Raw genomic sequence first — 16877 nt, 5'->3', positions numbered from 1 at the left:
AGAGGTGGGATGCATGCTTGTATTATATTAATTTGGATAGTAGCTCAGTGTTGAAAATATATTTGAGTGTATAGGAGCACAATACATGGCACAGGTTAGTTATTGTTAGGGAAAAGAAAGGGGAGCAGTTAAGAAAAATACTGAGATTTTAGGGGAATAATACCCCTGTCTTCTGAGTTAGGAACCAGTTGGATTTAAGATACCAAATATAGGCAGTTAAAAATCTGAACAGGGGCCTCCCTGGTGGCACAGGGGGGTCAGCACAGCGCTGTGAAGCTGTCAGCAGCCTCTGCAGTGCTGGTTCGATCCCCGCCGGCCTCCAAGCAACCCACATGGCGAGCAGACCTCTCCTGTCTTGCTCGCTGCTCCCCTCAGCAATGTATTTCATCAGTCTGCCTGTTCTGTTCCCCACTATGTCTCTGGTGAATCCTCTTACCCTCCTGTGCATCTGGCCTGTACCCCAGTTCTTGTATAAATAAATAAATCTTTTAAAAAATCTGAACAATCCCATAACCCTTAAAATAGATTCAAGAATATAGCTTATTATTGTGGTTTAGTTGGGCCCCTCTGGATGTGGTAGACAGATCAGCCAATCACACTAAGCTGAACCACCATAGGCCTGCCTAGCAGGGAATGAGCATGCCTGGCTAAGTTTGGTGCCATAGTTGACCAGGTATACAGGTATGACAAGTCAGCATGATGAAGATGATGTGGTGCCAGCCATTTTTAGTTTCTTGTCCCAATTTGACCAACCAGGTCGGTTCATCTGAAAGGAGAAATATGAGGTGATTGAGAGATGATGACATAGACCAGAACTCTCTGGAAATCTGACTTTGAGATGGAGATTAGTGTGCAGGGAGTGCTTTGAGGGAGAGAGAGCTGTTGAGGGGAAGGGAAGAAGACAGGATTGTGCAGAGGGAAAAGTTTAGTTGCAGTGCATTCTTAACAGAAACCTCTGCTATACCTGCAGAGACAGAAATGGTAGGCCCTGCAGAGCTTCCCTGCTTTGGGACGAGAGAGCTAGGGAAAAGAAGGGAGTGTGATTTTGTTTAGGCAGAGATACAGAGGATGGCGTGGATGTCATATGGTAACATCATTCTCAGATACCACAACATTCCTTCTCTGCTTTTCCCTCTTGGGGGGGGTGGGGTGGACATTCTTTTTTTTTTTTTTTTTTTCCTGGGCAATTTGTTTCCCTCCAAGCAAGAACTCCTAGGTTTCTGACTTAGTTTCATCGTAGGTGGTAGTATTAGTCACTGAGAAATGTAGCAAATAATAGGTAGACTAGGAATGTACAAGAGGAAGGAGGAAGAGATCAGGTCATCCCAGCAGTTATCTCATGCTCCTCTTCTGTTACTGTCTTAGAACAGTGATCTGTAGAGAACCTGTCTTTTTTCTGCCTTCTTCACTGCATTTTGGTGTCCCTTACATACTTGGGATGATGGTAATTCCGGGGATACACTGCAAATGATTTTGATCCTTTTCTCTTCCTGTCATTTATTGAACAGAACTGACTGGGAACAGGCAGCTGAAAAAGGGGAAGCTTGGAAAATTTCTTGATAGTTTTGTAAGTGTATTTTCTGTTGGACTTTGGAAACTACCAAGCTGCCTGCCATACTGTATTTGGGCAATGCAGTTTGGTCGTAGGCTACCAAAGGCAGCTGATACTTAAGTAAATTCATGACATGGCATCTGCCTTTAAATTTGCTTTTATTTAGTCTGATAAAGTTTTGTCAGCATTTATAGTTTTGTGGTGTAAATATGGTAATTAAGGAAATGCACAAAGTACAATATCATCTTATACCTTTTAGAATGGTACTCACCACAAAAGACAAGAAACAAGTGTTGGAGAGAATGTAAATTGGTATAGCTGCTATGGAAAACAGTATGGAGATTTCTCAGACAGTTAAGATTAGAAATACATATGATCCAGTTATTCCACTTTGTTTGGGTATTCATCTGAAGAAAACAAAAACACTAATTCAAAAGAGTACATTTGTATGTTCATTGTAACACTATTTACAATAGCCAAGATATGGAAGCAAGCTAATTGCCCATAAAATGAGTGGGTAAAGAATATGTGAAATCTTGCCATTTGTGATAACATGGGTGCACCTGAAAGGTATTATGCTAAGTGAAATAAGTTAGAAGGAGAAAGACAAATACTGTATAAATTCACTAATGTAGAAGATAAAGAAAAAAATCAAATAATAATAGAAAAAATAAGCAAAGCAAAAGTAAACTCCTAGATATAGAGAATAGACCCGTGCTTATCAGAGAGGAAGAGGAGTTGAGGGATGAGTTAAACGGGTAGAGGGAGTCAATTTTATGGTATCACATGGAAACTAGACTCTTGGTAATGATCATGAGGCAGTGTAGAAAGGTGGAATTGTAATGCTGTACAGCTGAAACTTAAATGTCATAAACCAATGTTGTCTCAAAAATTAGGAAAAAATGATATTTGGCATTGTGCGGGCTTCTGGAAAATATGAAAAATCACTGCTGTTCTCATTCCCAAGTATTTTAAGTCCATCTGATGTGATCAACAGCTCATTATACACATGAGGTCTAATTGTGAATATGTATTTTTTAATGTCTTTATATGTGCATGTTTGGGGTAGTGATAACTGTCTTCTGAGTCATTAGTGTAAATACACTGAACTTACTGTTAAGCTTTTGGAATGAAAATTTTGCTTCCTCTGAAGGGGCAAACAGATACCATTTGGATTCTTGACTACATTTTTTTGTTTTTCTTTTTTCATTTAGTTGGAGTTTTACTTATAATTCTAGATGGAGTTTTGTTTGTTGTAACTCTTAAGTTGTATCAGATTGCTTTTTAGTGTGTTGCCACTGCTGAAATAGGCCTGATCAAGATGTTTATTGCCAATTAGGAACAGGATATTTGAGATGTTTGGTGATGTTCTCCCGATGACCTATTTTATGTTTTCTGTTTATTTTGTTTTATGATTGGGTTGACTTTTCCAACCTGATCATAACTTTAATTGAATTTTGGCTTAGTTAATAGAACATTGACCAGCTCTCCTAGTCTAACTCCTAGCCCTCTTGTTATTCCACGCTGAACCCCCCGCCCCCAAACACATACAATTTTCCTCTTGTGTCCCTGATTGCAGTCTCAAGTGAAGGGAATTTTTAGAACTGTTCCTCACAGATATAATGTTTCTAAGACATAGGTTCACTATACTTCAATTTAAATTTCCTGTATAGTGCTTCTTGGACTGGAGAGATAAATCTCTTTGAAAAGTAAATTTGAAAGGTAAGTCTATGGTGGGGAACATTTCTTAGTGAATGGCCACTGGTGAAGGCTGTGTGTGTCTGCACTATATGTGGCAGCATGATCTTTACATCTGTTTTGAAGTTCAGTTGTTTCCCAGACCACATGTGCATTTCTTTAAGGGATTGACATCCCTACCAGAATCTAGGCATTTAAGCTGGTAACTATAACTGGCTTACTCTTTTTGACCTAGAGATTGTTATGCTTTGTCTTAGTTTGACTATTGTTCCTGTCGAATCTGTTTCTGTTTAATATTGACAACACCAGTGTTTCTATAAATTAACAGCATATCAAAAGAATCAAGCATATTTAAGCCCATAAATCTTGATTTTTAGATTATTTAAAAGCTTTGTGGTTTAAGTGGTCCCTTACTGTATGGTAGATGTAAGCACTGCCCACAAAAATTCTGGCTATCAAACAGCTTTCATGGTTCAACTGGAACTAAAATATAACCTCAGATGAGTCATTCTTTTAGGAATCAGAAAACCCAGACCTGCTCTGGGCTTGCTAGTGTATCCTTTTATAAATTACCCAAGTTTCTATGTTTAAAAAAAAAAAAAAACTGTATGATTCCACTTATATGAGGTATCTTAAGTACTCAAAACCAAAGAAACATAGTAACAGGACCTGGCGGACAAAGGTGAGTGAATTTAATATTTGGTAGAGATTTTCAGTTTTGCAAGAAGAAAAGTTCTGGACTTCTGTTACACAGCAATGTGAATATACTTAAAACTGTTAAACTATAGAGTTTAAAATGGTTAAGATGGTAAATTTTATGTGTTTTTTTAATGATAATTAAAATTCAAAAATTGTTTTAAATGGACAGTGTTAATATTGAGTGCTTAGTATGTGCCTTGGATGCATTATCTTATTAAATGCATGTAGGTATTATTTCTCTGTTTTATAGATGAAGGAGCTTAGATTTAGAGAAGAAATTTACTAGCAGACCATTTTGGATCTACATGCCAACCTAAAAATGTATTGCCATCAGCTAAACTTAAGCCAGGATATTGCTAATGCTTATTACCCCTGAAACCTCTGATTCTTGAGATACCCCAGGAACTCTGCAAAGATCCTTCAAGTAAGGGGTGGGGTGAAATTAGAATGTTTAGGTATCTAGAGACTGCCCCTCTATCATCTATGGTGAATAGAAATTGCCATACTAGGTTTGTATATCAGTAGTACCACATGCTATTTGTGGGAGGGATTAAAATATTATTTAAATGTTGAAAAAGGTAAGGTATAAATAGTGATTATTTCTGTGCAAAGATTTGAGAAGGACTGTCTTATTTTCATTATATTGCTACTTGAGTTTTTAATAACTTCAGTTTTGATTGAATTGTGCTCCTCTAAAATTCATATATAAACTTCCTGTACTCTAAAATGTGACCTTATTTTTAAATGGAAGTATAGCTCGTCTAATTAATTAAGATGGGTTAAGGTGGAGTGGAGTGGGTGCCTAACCCAGTATGACTGATCTACTTAGAAAAAAGGGAAATTTTGGACACAGAGATATGCACATGGGGAAAATGTCATGTGAAGATGAAGACAGAGATAAGATGACAGTTCTGTAAGCAAGGAATGCCAAAGATGACCAGGAAACCACCAGCAACCAGGGGAGAGGCATAAAACAGATTCTTCCTCACAACTTCTGAAAGATTCAACCCCAACAGAACTCTAGCATCCAGAGCAGTGGTACAATACATTTCTGTGGTTTTAGCTGTTTATGGTTTTTTTTTATTACAACAGCACTGGCATTCTAATACAACTTCTGAAATGAAAAAGAAATAAAATTAATCATGGTTCCTGGGAGTTTATACTAAACAACACTCAAATTAAGAAAGGACCTGTATACATGATATTCCTTGTAATAATTTTTATAATTGGAAAAAATGAGAAGCAACACGAATGTGTAGGCATTAGTGAGTAGCCAAATTTGTAGCATATCTACTTCGTAAAATATTATGTTGTCATTTTGAATAGCAATGAAATAATGTGAAATGTGTGTATAACAAATAAAAAGTTGGATGCAAAATTATTTATACAAAACAGTAAGAGCTGTGCAAAATACTTATATCAACTAAGATTAAGAGGAAATGCAGAAAATGAAAAAGTTTTGTTAGGATGGTAGAATTTGAATGGATTTTCTTCTTTTAACTTAGTGCTTTTATTACATAGAATTGTGATAATATATTGTAACTGTTTTATTATCTTTTTAAAATCAGCTTGTTGATGCATATTGTATATACAATACAGTGTATCCTTTTAAAATGTGTAATTCGATAGTTTTGATAAGTGTGTATAGCCTTGTAACCACCATTACAGTCATGAAATCAAACTTTTCTATCATCACATAAGGTTCTCTGTTGCCCTTTTACAGTTACTCTCTCAACCCTGGCCTTAGTCAGCTGCTGATCTGCTTTTTGTCAACATAGATTTGCCTTTTCTATAATTTCATTTAAGCAGAGGAATATAGTACATACCCTTTTGTGCCTGGCTTCTTTCATTCAGCATAATGTTTTTGAGATTTATCCATTTTGTAGCTTACCTAAGTAATTGATTCCTTTTATTGTCGAGGAATATTCTTTTGTATTCATATACCAACTTGATAACAATTTAGGTTCTCAATATGGGCTATTATTAGTGAGTTACTGTGTACAATTTCTCATACAGTTATGACATAATATATTTTCACTTCTCTTGAGTAAATGCTTAGGATTGGAATTGCTGGGCTGTGTGATAAGTGCATTCTTAACATTTTAAGAAGCTGCCAAATGGTTTGCATTCTCAGCAGCAAAGTATGAAAGTTGCAGTAGTTTCACATGTTCACCAACACTTAGTGTTGTCAGTCTGTTTTTGTTTCAGTCATTCTCATGGGTATATGGTAGTCTCATTTTGTGGTTTTAATATGAATTCCCCTCTGATGATTTGAGGTTAAATTGTCTTTCGTGTGTGGTTTGGTGGACAGGAGTCTAGGTTCGCTCCTTGCGGCTTGTGGAAGAATCTACAAAGACTGAAAAGCACAAAGTGAAGCAAAGTTTATTGAAAGTACTTTTCAAAGGAGGAAAGGACTGGAGTCAAATTGACAATCTTCCTTGGAGCTGGGGTGCAATTTGCTATTATATCTCAGCATTGTGTTTTCTTTTTGCTCAATTAGCAAGTGCTGGGTTAGCAAATGCTAGGTCCTTTCATTCTCATATTAAGAGAACAAAGAAAACTTTTTGTTAAGACTGGGGGATAGGAAATATTGCAGATGATTGAAGTATTGGTAGGGCACTAGTTCATAGGAAATGGGGTCGTGGCTTGCACTGGTAGGGACAACCAGCTCATAGGAAACATCATAGTGCTTAGACTTGAGTGGAGGTGCCAGCCCAGGACCCAATTTTAATTTCAAAGTTTAATTTAGCCCCACCAATGTGCTTACTTCTATGAAATGTCCATTCAAATATTGTGCCCACTTTAAAAAAATGCTTTCTTATTCAGGTATAATTGAATGGTAAGGTATATAAGAGTGTGCTTTCTATTCTAGATACTGTTCTTTTGTCAGAAATATGTATTTGGAGAAGGTAATCACACCATTTGTGGCTTGCATTTTCTTAATAGTGTACTTCAAGGTGCATGTGTTTCAAACTTGATGAAATCTGTGTTTTTCAGTTTTTTTCTATTGTGATTCAAATTTTTGTGTCCTAAGAAATTTTTGCCTATACTGAGATTAAAAAGATTTTCTCCTCTGGGGGCCTCCCTGGTGGCACAAGGGGTTAAGACGCAACCTGTGTAGCTATCCGCAGCCACTGCAGCATGGGTTCGATCCCTGGCCGGGCGCTGACCCACCTGGCGCAGCAGACCTCTCCTAACTCACCTGCTGCTCCCCTCAGCAGTGTATTTCAGTCATTCTGCCTGTTCTGTTCCTCACTCTGTCTCTGGTGAATCCTCTCACCTCCCTGCGCATCTGACCTGTATCCCATTTCTTGTATGCATAAATAAATAAATCTTTAAAAAAAAAGATTTTCTCCTCTGTTTTGTTCCACATATTTTGCAGATCTTCCTCATCTTGTGATGGGGTTACATCCCTGTAAACCCTTCATAAACTGAAAATGTTGTAAGTCTACAATCCATTTAATATACCTAATATTTTCCAAACATCATAGTTTAGCCCAGTCTACCTTGAACATGTTCAGAACATTTACATTAACCTATAGTTGGGCAAAATCACCTAGTACAGAGCCTATTTTATAGTAAAGTGTTAATATTTCAGATACAGATGGGCATTTTTGGAGACATAATTGGATGTGAAAATACAGTATCCAAAAAACACCGGCCACATAGTATATTATAGAGTATTGCTTGTTTACTTTAGCTTGCCTGCCAGACTGGAAGCTGCAGCTGACTGTCACTGCCCACCCTCATGAGACAGTATCTTATAGCATATCATTACTGCAGGAAAAGATAAAAATTCAAAGGTCACTACAAAATGCCTGTCACTTTCGAATCATTGTGAAGTTGAAAAATTGTAAGCTGAGCCACCATATGTTGTCCACCATGTATATAGTGTCAGCTTTTACATTTAGCTATATTATCTGTTTTGAGTTAACATTTTTATTTGGTTGATAAGGGTAGAGGTTTGTTTTTTTCTAAGTTGATACTCAGTTATTCCAGCCATATTGATTGCCAGTTACTTAAGAAATGCCTGAGATGATTTTGATTGGAATCTATGGGTCAGTTTGGGGATAATTAACGACTTACCCATTTGAAGTGTTCCAGTTCATAAGCATAAGGTGTTTGTCCATTTAAGTCTTCCTTTAATATCTCTCTTCAGTATTTTGTAGTTTACAGTGTACATCTCTTGTACATATTTTAATTAATTTATATCTAAGTACTTTATTATTTCAGATCCTTAGTATTTCATCTTTCAGTCTTTTGTGGCCAGTATTTAGAAAGAAGCTTTTTTTTAATTGACTTGATATCCTTGCACTGGGCTAACCTTGCTAGCATTTCATAAGGGCTAACCTTACTAGCATGCATAGATAGTACAGTTTTATTTTTATTTCTCCCTCAGTGTGCCTTTTTTTTTTTCCTTGCTTAGTTGAACTGATTAAAACCTTTAGTTCAGTGTTGAATATTTCCTGTCAGAGTGGGCACCTGTCATATTTCCTGATCTTAGGAGTAGAGCATTTAGCCATTCACCATTAAGCATGACTTTGTAGTGAGTCTTCACAGATGTCTTTTATAAAAGTTAAGTAGTCCCTTCTATTTTTAATTTTTTGAAAATTTTTATGATAAATGAATGTTCAATTTTTAATTTTAATATTTTAGAATTGTGATAAGATATACATAAAATAAATTTACCATTTTAACCATGTTTAAGTTTAAAGTTCAGTTGCATATATACGTTCACATTGTTGGGCAACCATTAGCACCATCTATCCTTAAGTTTCTTTCAGCATGTGAACTGAAACTGTAGCTGTTGATCAACTTCACATACTCTATCCACCCACCTAGTCCCAGGTAACCACTTACCTACGTTCAGTCTCTATGAATTTGACTACTCTAGGTTTCTCATTTAAGTGAAATTATGCAATATTTGTCCTTTTGTGTCTTGTTTATTTCACTTAAGGTAATGACTCGTTGTGGCATGTGTCAGAATTTACTTTTCTTTAAGGCTTAACAGTTTTCTCTTGTATGTATCTTGTACGTATTTTGTTTATCCATTAAGCTGTCAATAGACACTTGTGTTACTTCCACATTTTCTCTATTGTGAATAATGGTTCTATGAATACGGGTGTACAAATACCTCTGAGAATCTCTGCTTTTAGTTCTTTAGCATATATGCCCAGAGTGGAATTGCTAGATCTTGTGGTAATTTTCTATTTTTTTGTGAGGCAGTGCCATACTATTTCTTTAGTAATTGGGGTGGTTTCATAATAGTACCAGCAATGCATGAAAATTCCACTTTTCTCTAAAACCTTCCCTAGATTTATTAATTTGCTTGTATAGTTTTTTTTAAGATATTTAGTTTTTTTGAGATGACAAACAACTTCATATTTTTCCCGCCACCATCCTAAATTTCCCTTTGACCCTTTAATCTTACCCCTCCCTCTTAATATTGAAGCCTCCTACTATTCCCATCTTGTTTAGAATTTTTTTATTATTTTATATTTTTTTACATCATTCTTCATTTTTATACAATGTATAATTTCTCATCTATTATAAGAGGATGATCAATCCTATGAAATGCTTACTCTTCATCTATTATTTCAATATATTTTTAATAATTTCATTGATTTACTATATTAAAATTTTTTACATCTCTGGGATAAATCCCACTTGATCATCATGTCTAATTGCTTGTAATGTATTGTTATATTCAGTCCGCTAGTATTTTGTTAAAGATTTTTATAGCAATATTCATCAGGATGTTGGTTTGCCATTCTCTTTTTGTGTGTGGTCTTTGTCTGCTTTTGGTATTTAAGAATGTTAATATAAAGTATGTTAAGGAATGCTCCACCTTCTTAGATTTTCATAAATAGTTTGAGCATAATGGACATGAGTTCTTCAAAGATTTTATAGAATTCATTTGTAAAGCCATTTGGTTTGACACTTGTTTCTGAGGAGATTTTGAATCACTATTTAATTTCCATGCTTGTGGAAGAAATTCTTCTGTTTCTTCCTACCTTAGTCTTGTTCTAGAAATCTGCCCCTTTTTTTCAAGGTAATCACATTTATTGCTGTATAATTTTTCATAGTAACGCCTTAGGATTTCTTGTATTACTATGCCATCTGTGGTAATTTCCCCTCTTTTCATTTCTCATTCTGTTTAATAATGTTTCTCTCGTCTTTGTTAGTTTAGATAGAGGTTTATTAATTTTGTTTATCTTCTGAAGGATCTGATTCCTAGTTTCATTAATATTTTGCATATTTTATATAAATATTTAATCTCTATTTCATTTATTTCTGATCTTATTTTTACTTCCTTCTATTACTTTTGGTCTGGCTCCTTCCCCTTTTTCAAGTTGATTTAAGTGTGATATTAAGTAGTTTTTTTTTACTTTTAAGTGTGGGTCTGTATTACATTTTAATTGGTCTTGACATATTTTTTGATTTCTGCTTTCAATTTCTATTTAATCCAGCAGCTATTTAGCACCATATTATTTATACATTGTTCTCAGTGTGGTTATGCTTTTTCCAGTTTTTCTGGTGTAGTGATTTCTAACTTTATGGTCCAGAAAAGTACTTGGTATGATTTCAATCTTTGTAGTTTTACTAATAATTTGTTTGTTTCTTAACATATGCTCTATTTTTGAAAAACTTCCTTGTGCACTTCAGAAAACTGTTTACACAGCTGTTTTGGCATGGCACAGTCTATAGATTTATGTTAAGCCTGTTTGTCCTATATACTCATTTAAGGCTACTGTTTTCTTCTTTATTCTCTGTTTTTTGCTGTGAATCTGATGATATTTATAGTGCAGTATTTAAATCCCCTAATATTATTTTTCTGTTGTCAATATTCCTCTCTAGTTCTATTAGTAATTGTCTTATATCATAATGCTCCAGCATTTCATGCATGTATATTCCACATTGCTATTTCTTCCTGTATTAAGCTATTAATTATAATGTAATTTTCATCTATATCTCTTGTTACCTTTTTTAAATTGAAAATATATTTTATCTTATATATGTATACCTGTTCCTGACATCTTTTGATTGCTATCTGCTTACAGGATTGTCTTCCTGCCTTTGACTCTAAGTCTGTGCTTGTCTTTATTGGTAAGAAGGGTTTCCTATAAACAGAATGATGGCTCTTTTTTTTACATCTATTCAATCACTCTGTAACTTTTAACTGGTGAATTAAGGCCATTTAAATTTAAGGTGATTATAGAGATGTATGTGCTTTTTGACATTTTATGCCATTAGTTTTTGTTTGTCTTTATTTCTTCTTCCTTTAAGCTTTTGTTTAGACATTTCCGTTGTCTAATATTTTACTTCTGTTGATTTTTGTCAGAAGGTTCCACTGAGGTTAGTATAATATTCAGAAATATACATATTTATGTGGGCAGTTGTACTCTCTAGTCTCAAAATCATTCTGAGTATCTTATTGTTTCTCTCCTCCACCACCATAACATCATTTAGGTTATCTGTTACCTCTGTACTTCTTATTCTGTTCATTTTTAATAACTCCTTTAGCATTTTTTTCATGTGGTGCTTGGTATGATAAATTCATTTACTTTTTTTTAATTCATCACCAAGTTCGTTTAAACATTATCAGTTTTATATAAATTTTTTGTTTTCACTGATTTTCAGTAAAATTCCTTCCCTTCCATTCTTATTTTTATATAATTTTTGTCTACCACTATTTTATTTTAATCATCTCAATCATACCATTCGTCCTGCCATCCTGGGATAATCTTTTTTGTTGTTGTTGTTGGTATAATTTCTCCAATTTTAAATTTTTTCTTTTTTTTAATTTTATATATCTTTTACATAATTTTTCATTTTTAAGCAATTTTTTTATAAGTTCTGTGTTTATTTATTATTTATTAATTTATTTTACACAAGCACTGGGTACAGTCAGAAGCGCAGGAAGGTGAGAGAATTCACCAGAGCCAGAGTGGGGAGCAGAGCAGGCAGAAGGACCGAAGTACACTGCTGAGGGGAGCAGCGGGCGGCAGGAGAGGTCTGCGCGCCATGTGGGATCCTCCTCCCATGGCCGGGGAGCAGCTGGGGATCGAAACCTGTGCTGAAGAGGCTGTGGGCAGCTTCACAACCCAGCACTCAACCGCTGCGCCACTGGGGAGGCCCTACATCATTTTTCATTTTTGCACAATGTATGCATTTTCATCTTGGTTATATTTCCCATACAATTCCCACCCCCTTTATTTTGACCAAATCCCTCCTTCTCCCTCCCCACCCCGTAGTGTGTCTCTAGTTTATGGTTACTTGTCGATTTTGACTTTATTATAATTAGTCTTTTCCCTGGATCCTTATTTAGGTTTTCTAAATTCCTGCTATGAGTGAGACCATCTGGTATTTTTTTTTTTTTCTCTCTGGCTTGTTTCGCTGAGCATGATCCCTTCCAGCTCCATCCATGTTGCTGCAAATTGCATGAGTTTATCTTTTTCGATTGCCGAGTAATATTCCACTGTGTATATGTACCACATGTTCTTGATCCAATCATCCATTTTGGGGCATTTGTGTTGTTTCCATAGCTTACCTATTGTAAATAGTGCTGCTATAAACATAGGGGTGCAGGTGGAATTGCTAGATCATATGGAAGCTCCATCTTTAGAAGGTTGAAGAATTTCCACACAGCTTTCCATAGTGGTTGAACCAGTTTGTATTCCCACCAGCAGTGCAGGAGAGTTCCTTTTTCTCCACATCCTCACCAACATTTGTTGTTCCAGTTTTTCTAATATGTGCCATTCTCACTGGTATAAGGTGGTATCTCATTGTAGTTTTGATTTGCATTTCCCTGATTACAAGTGATGGTGAACATTTTTTGATATGCCTGTTGGCCTTTCACATTTCCTCTTTGGAGAAGTTCCTTTTTAGCTCCTCTGCCCATTTTTAAATGGGTTATTTACTTTGTTTTTGTTGAGACTCTTCAGCTCCTTTTAGATTTTTGTGATCAGTCCTTTATCATTAGTGTTGTGTGCAAAAATGTTCTCCCAGTTGTTGGGGTGTCTGTTTGTTTTGGTTACTGTCTCTTTTGCTGTACAGAAGCTCTTGAATTTGATGTAGTCCCAGCTGTTTATCTTTGCCTTCACTATCACTGCTTTGGGTGATGTGTCCGTAAAGATGTTTCTGAGGTGTGTGTCATGTAGTGTTTCACCTATATTTTCTTCTGTATGTTTTATGTTTCAGGTCTTACGTCTAGATCTTTAATCCATTTTGAACTGGTTTTGTGCATGGTGTAAGGTAGTAGTCAAGCTTCATTCTTTTGCATGTAGCAACCCAGTTTTCCCACACCATTTATTGAACAAACTTTCTTTGCTCCAGTGCCTGTTCTTTGCTCCTTTCAAAGATTAGTTGACTGTAAATCTGTGGGTTTATTTCTGGATTTTCTATTCGATTCCATTGGTCCATGTGTCTGTTCTTGTTCCAATACCATGCAATGTTGATTATTATGGCTTTGTAGTATAGTTTGAAATCTGGGAGTGTGATGCCTCCATTCCCTTCCTTTTTTTTTTTTTTTCAGGAGAGCTTTGGCTATTCGGGTTTTTTTGGTGGTTCCATATGAATTTCATCAATATTTGTTCTATTTCTTTGAAGAATGCCATTGAAATTTTTATTAGAATAGCATTGAATCTGTAAATTGCTTTTGATAGGATGGCCATTTCTTTGTGTCTTCTTGTATTTCTTTTAACAATGTTTTATAGTTTTCTTTGTATAGGTCCTTTACCTCTTTTGTTAGGTTTATTCCCAAGTATTTGAATTTTTTTGGTTTCAATTATAAAAGGGATGGTTTTCTAGATTTATTCTTCTTCAGATTTATTGTTTGTATATAGGAAGGCTACTGATTTTTGTTTGTTGGTTTTGAATCCTGCTACTTTGCTAAATTGATTGATTAGTTTAATAGTTATTCTGTGGAGTTTTTGGGGTTCTCTATGTATATTATCATGTCATCTGCGAATAGTGATAGTTTGACTTCTTCCTTCCCTATTTGGATTCCTTATATGTCTTTCTCTTATCTTATTGCTCTGGCTAGGACTTCCAGTATTATATTGAGAAGCAGTGGTGAGAGTGGACATCTTTGTCTTGTTCCAGATCTTAATGGAAATGCTTTCAGCTTTTCACCATTGAGAAAGATATTGGCTATGGGTTTGTCATATATGGCCTTTTATGATGTTGAGGTATGTTCCTTGTATCCCGAGAATTTCAAGGGCCTTTATCATACATGGGTGTTGTGCTTTGTCGAAAGCTTTCTCAGCATGTATTGATATTATCATATGATTTTTATGTTTCTTTTTGTTGATGTGTTGGATGACATTGATTGATTTTCAGATTTGAACCATCTTTGTGTCTCGGGTATAAATCCTACTTTTTTATTATTCTACTGGTTTTAGGGTTTTTTTGTCGTTCTTTTTCTAATTTTTTGAGATGTGAGATTAGGTTATTTCTTTGAGTTCTTTCTTGTTTCTTGATGTGAGCCTCTGTTTTCCTCTTATTATTCCTTTTGCTGCATCCCGTACATTTAGGAAATTGGTGTCCTCCTTGTCATTCAACTCAAAGTATTTTTTAATTTCTTCTTTGACTTCCTCCTTCAATCTCCATGAGGTGGGAGGGTTCCTTGCCTTCTTTTTATGACTTATTTCTAGTTTGATTCCTTTATGGTCAGAGAAGATGGTTGGTACGATTTCAATCTTGGTGTATCTGTTGATGTTTGTATTGTGTCCCAGTATGTGCTCGATCCTGGAGAATGATCTTTGTACACTTGAGAAAAAAGCATACTCAAGATTTTTTTGGGTTTAGTGTTCTACAGATGTCTGTTCAGCCCAGGAGATCTAGATCCTTAATTACAGCTTTAGTGTACTTACTTATTTTTTGTCTCATTGATCTATCCATTGTTGATAGTGGTGTGTTGAAGTCCCCTACTATATATGTGTTTTCTCTGATGTCTGTTTTCAGAAATGATAATAGTTGTCTGATATATTTTGGTGCTCCTTCATTTGGTAAGTATATGTTAATGAGTGCTATTTCTTCTTGAAGTATTGTCCCCTTGATCATAATGTAGTGACCGTTGGGGTCTCTTTTTACCTTTTTGAGTTTGAAATCTGTTTTATCTGATATAAGTATAGCTGGTCCTGACTTCTTTTTTGGTCCATTTGCTTGTAGGATTGTTTTCTATCCTTTTACTTTCAGTCTATTTTTGTCTTTTGCAGTTAAATGTGTTTCCTGGAGACAGCAGAAGGTTGGGTTTTGTTTCTTAATCCAGCCTGCGACTCTGTGTCTTTTTATTAGAGTCTAGTCCATTTACATTTAGAGTTAATATTGATATGTTAGCCTCTGTATTTGCCATTTTGTTTGTCTTTTCTCTGGTTTTATTTATTTTTTTAATTTATTTTTTTTGTCTTGTTTTGTTCTTATTCACCCCTCTATTGGTTCTGGCTTTAGGACTCCCTGTAATATTTTTTGGAGTTGGGGTTTAGTCATAATGAAATTTTGGAGTTTCTGTTTGTCCGGAAACTTCCTTATTCTTTCTTCATAGAGGAAGGAGAGCTTTGCGGGATAGAGTATTCGTGGTTGGCATTTGTTGTCCTGGAGTTTGTTGACTATGTCCCTCCACTCTCTCCTTGCCCATAGTGTTTCCTCAGAGAAGCCTGATGTCAGCCTGATTGGTTTTTGTTTGTATGTTATCTGTTTCTTCCCTCTTGTCAGCTTCATTATTTTTTCCTTGTCTTGGATTCTTGGGAGCTTTACTATTATGTATCTTGATGTATTTTTCCTTTCATCATGGAAGTTTGGTGTTGTTCTTGCTTCTTGTATGTCTATGTTCAGCTCTTCATCATTGGGAAATTCTCTTCAATTATTTCCTTGAACATTTTCTCTGTTCCTATGTCTCTCTCCTCTCCTCCTGGGATTCCTATAACTCTTATGTTTCCTTTCCTCATAGAGTCAGATAGTTCCTGAAGTCTCTCTTCATTCTTTTCCCTTCATACTTCTCTTTCCTTTTCTGTTTTGGTTCTTTTTATTTTTTATTTTCACAGAAATAGAAATAAGTACTCTTTGAGAGTACTTATTCATTCTTCCACTTCATGTATTCTGCTTTCACTGCTTTTCCCAGAGTTCTTTAGCTCCTTCATTAATCCTTTGATCTCCTGCATATCTTTCACTTCCCTCTCTAGGGACTCAATTTCATTCTTCTGATCATTGATTATTTCCCCCTTATCATTGTTTTCCTTTATGACTTCTTTCAGTTTTTTAATCATGGCAATTTTAAATTCTCTATCTGGAAGGCTCAGAAGTTCTTCCAAGTCACTGTTGTTGCATTCTGGTGGGTGATTTTCTTTTTATGGTGTGTCTTTTCCTTGAGGACTTGCTTGGTTGCTTGTAGTTTTTCTTCTCCCTGCTGCTTGTTTTCTAATTTGTCCTATGTGTTCGGACACTGTGTCACTGGTACTGGGCGGCATCTTTTTGGTATGCTCTTTCTGGGATGTCAGAAGCTGGTGGTCCAATTGAGTCAAAAACTGTTATGCCAGAAGTCCAGTAGGGCAGTGGTACTATGAATATGTTAGTGGTCAGTGTCACAGAAAATCTCCTCCTTCTGTATTTGTTTAATTCCAGAGGTGGGTCTTGCAGTCCCACAGACTGCCCTGGTGGTGGCTGGATTGCCCACTGGGCTCCAAGTTGCTGGATCCCCCTCTGGGCACCTATTGGAGGCCACACAGGGGCCTCGCCTGTGGGGACTTTTCCGCTCACCTCTAGCTGTGGGGGCAGGCCTTTCCCAGCTCCATGCAGTCTAGGTAGGTTCCTGACAGACGCAAAGATCTCTGGTCTAAAATGGCGAGTCAGGAGGGCACTTCCCTGTGCTCGTGGTCTGTCCTGCCGGTGGCTGGATCCCCCTCTGGGGTCTGACTGGTGGCCAGGTTTG

General features: G+C 36.0%; 1 protein-coding gene across 1 annotated transcript in view; it reads left to right on the top strand.

Annotated features, from left to right (window-relative positions):
- FANCC (FA complementation group C) overlaps positions 1–16877 on the top strand; it is a gene marked incomplete at both ends in the record, with an annotated part of 175902 nt that overhangs the window by 19661 nt on the left and 139364 nt on the right. The window lies entirely within an intron of this gene.

Source organism: Talpa europaea (genome assembly GCF_964194135.1).
Source record: "Talpa europaea genome assembly, chromosome: 7".
Lineage (NCBI taxonomy): Eukaryota > Metazoa > Chordata > Mammalia > Eulipotyphla > Talpidae > Talpa > Talpa europaea.
This window is presented reverse-complemented; position numbering and strand designations above follow the sequence as displayed.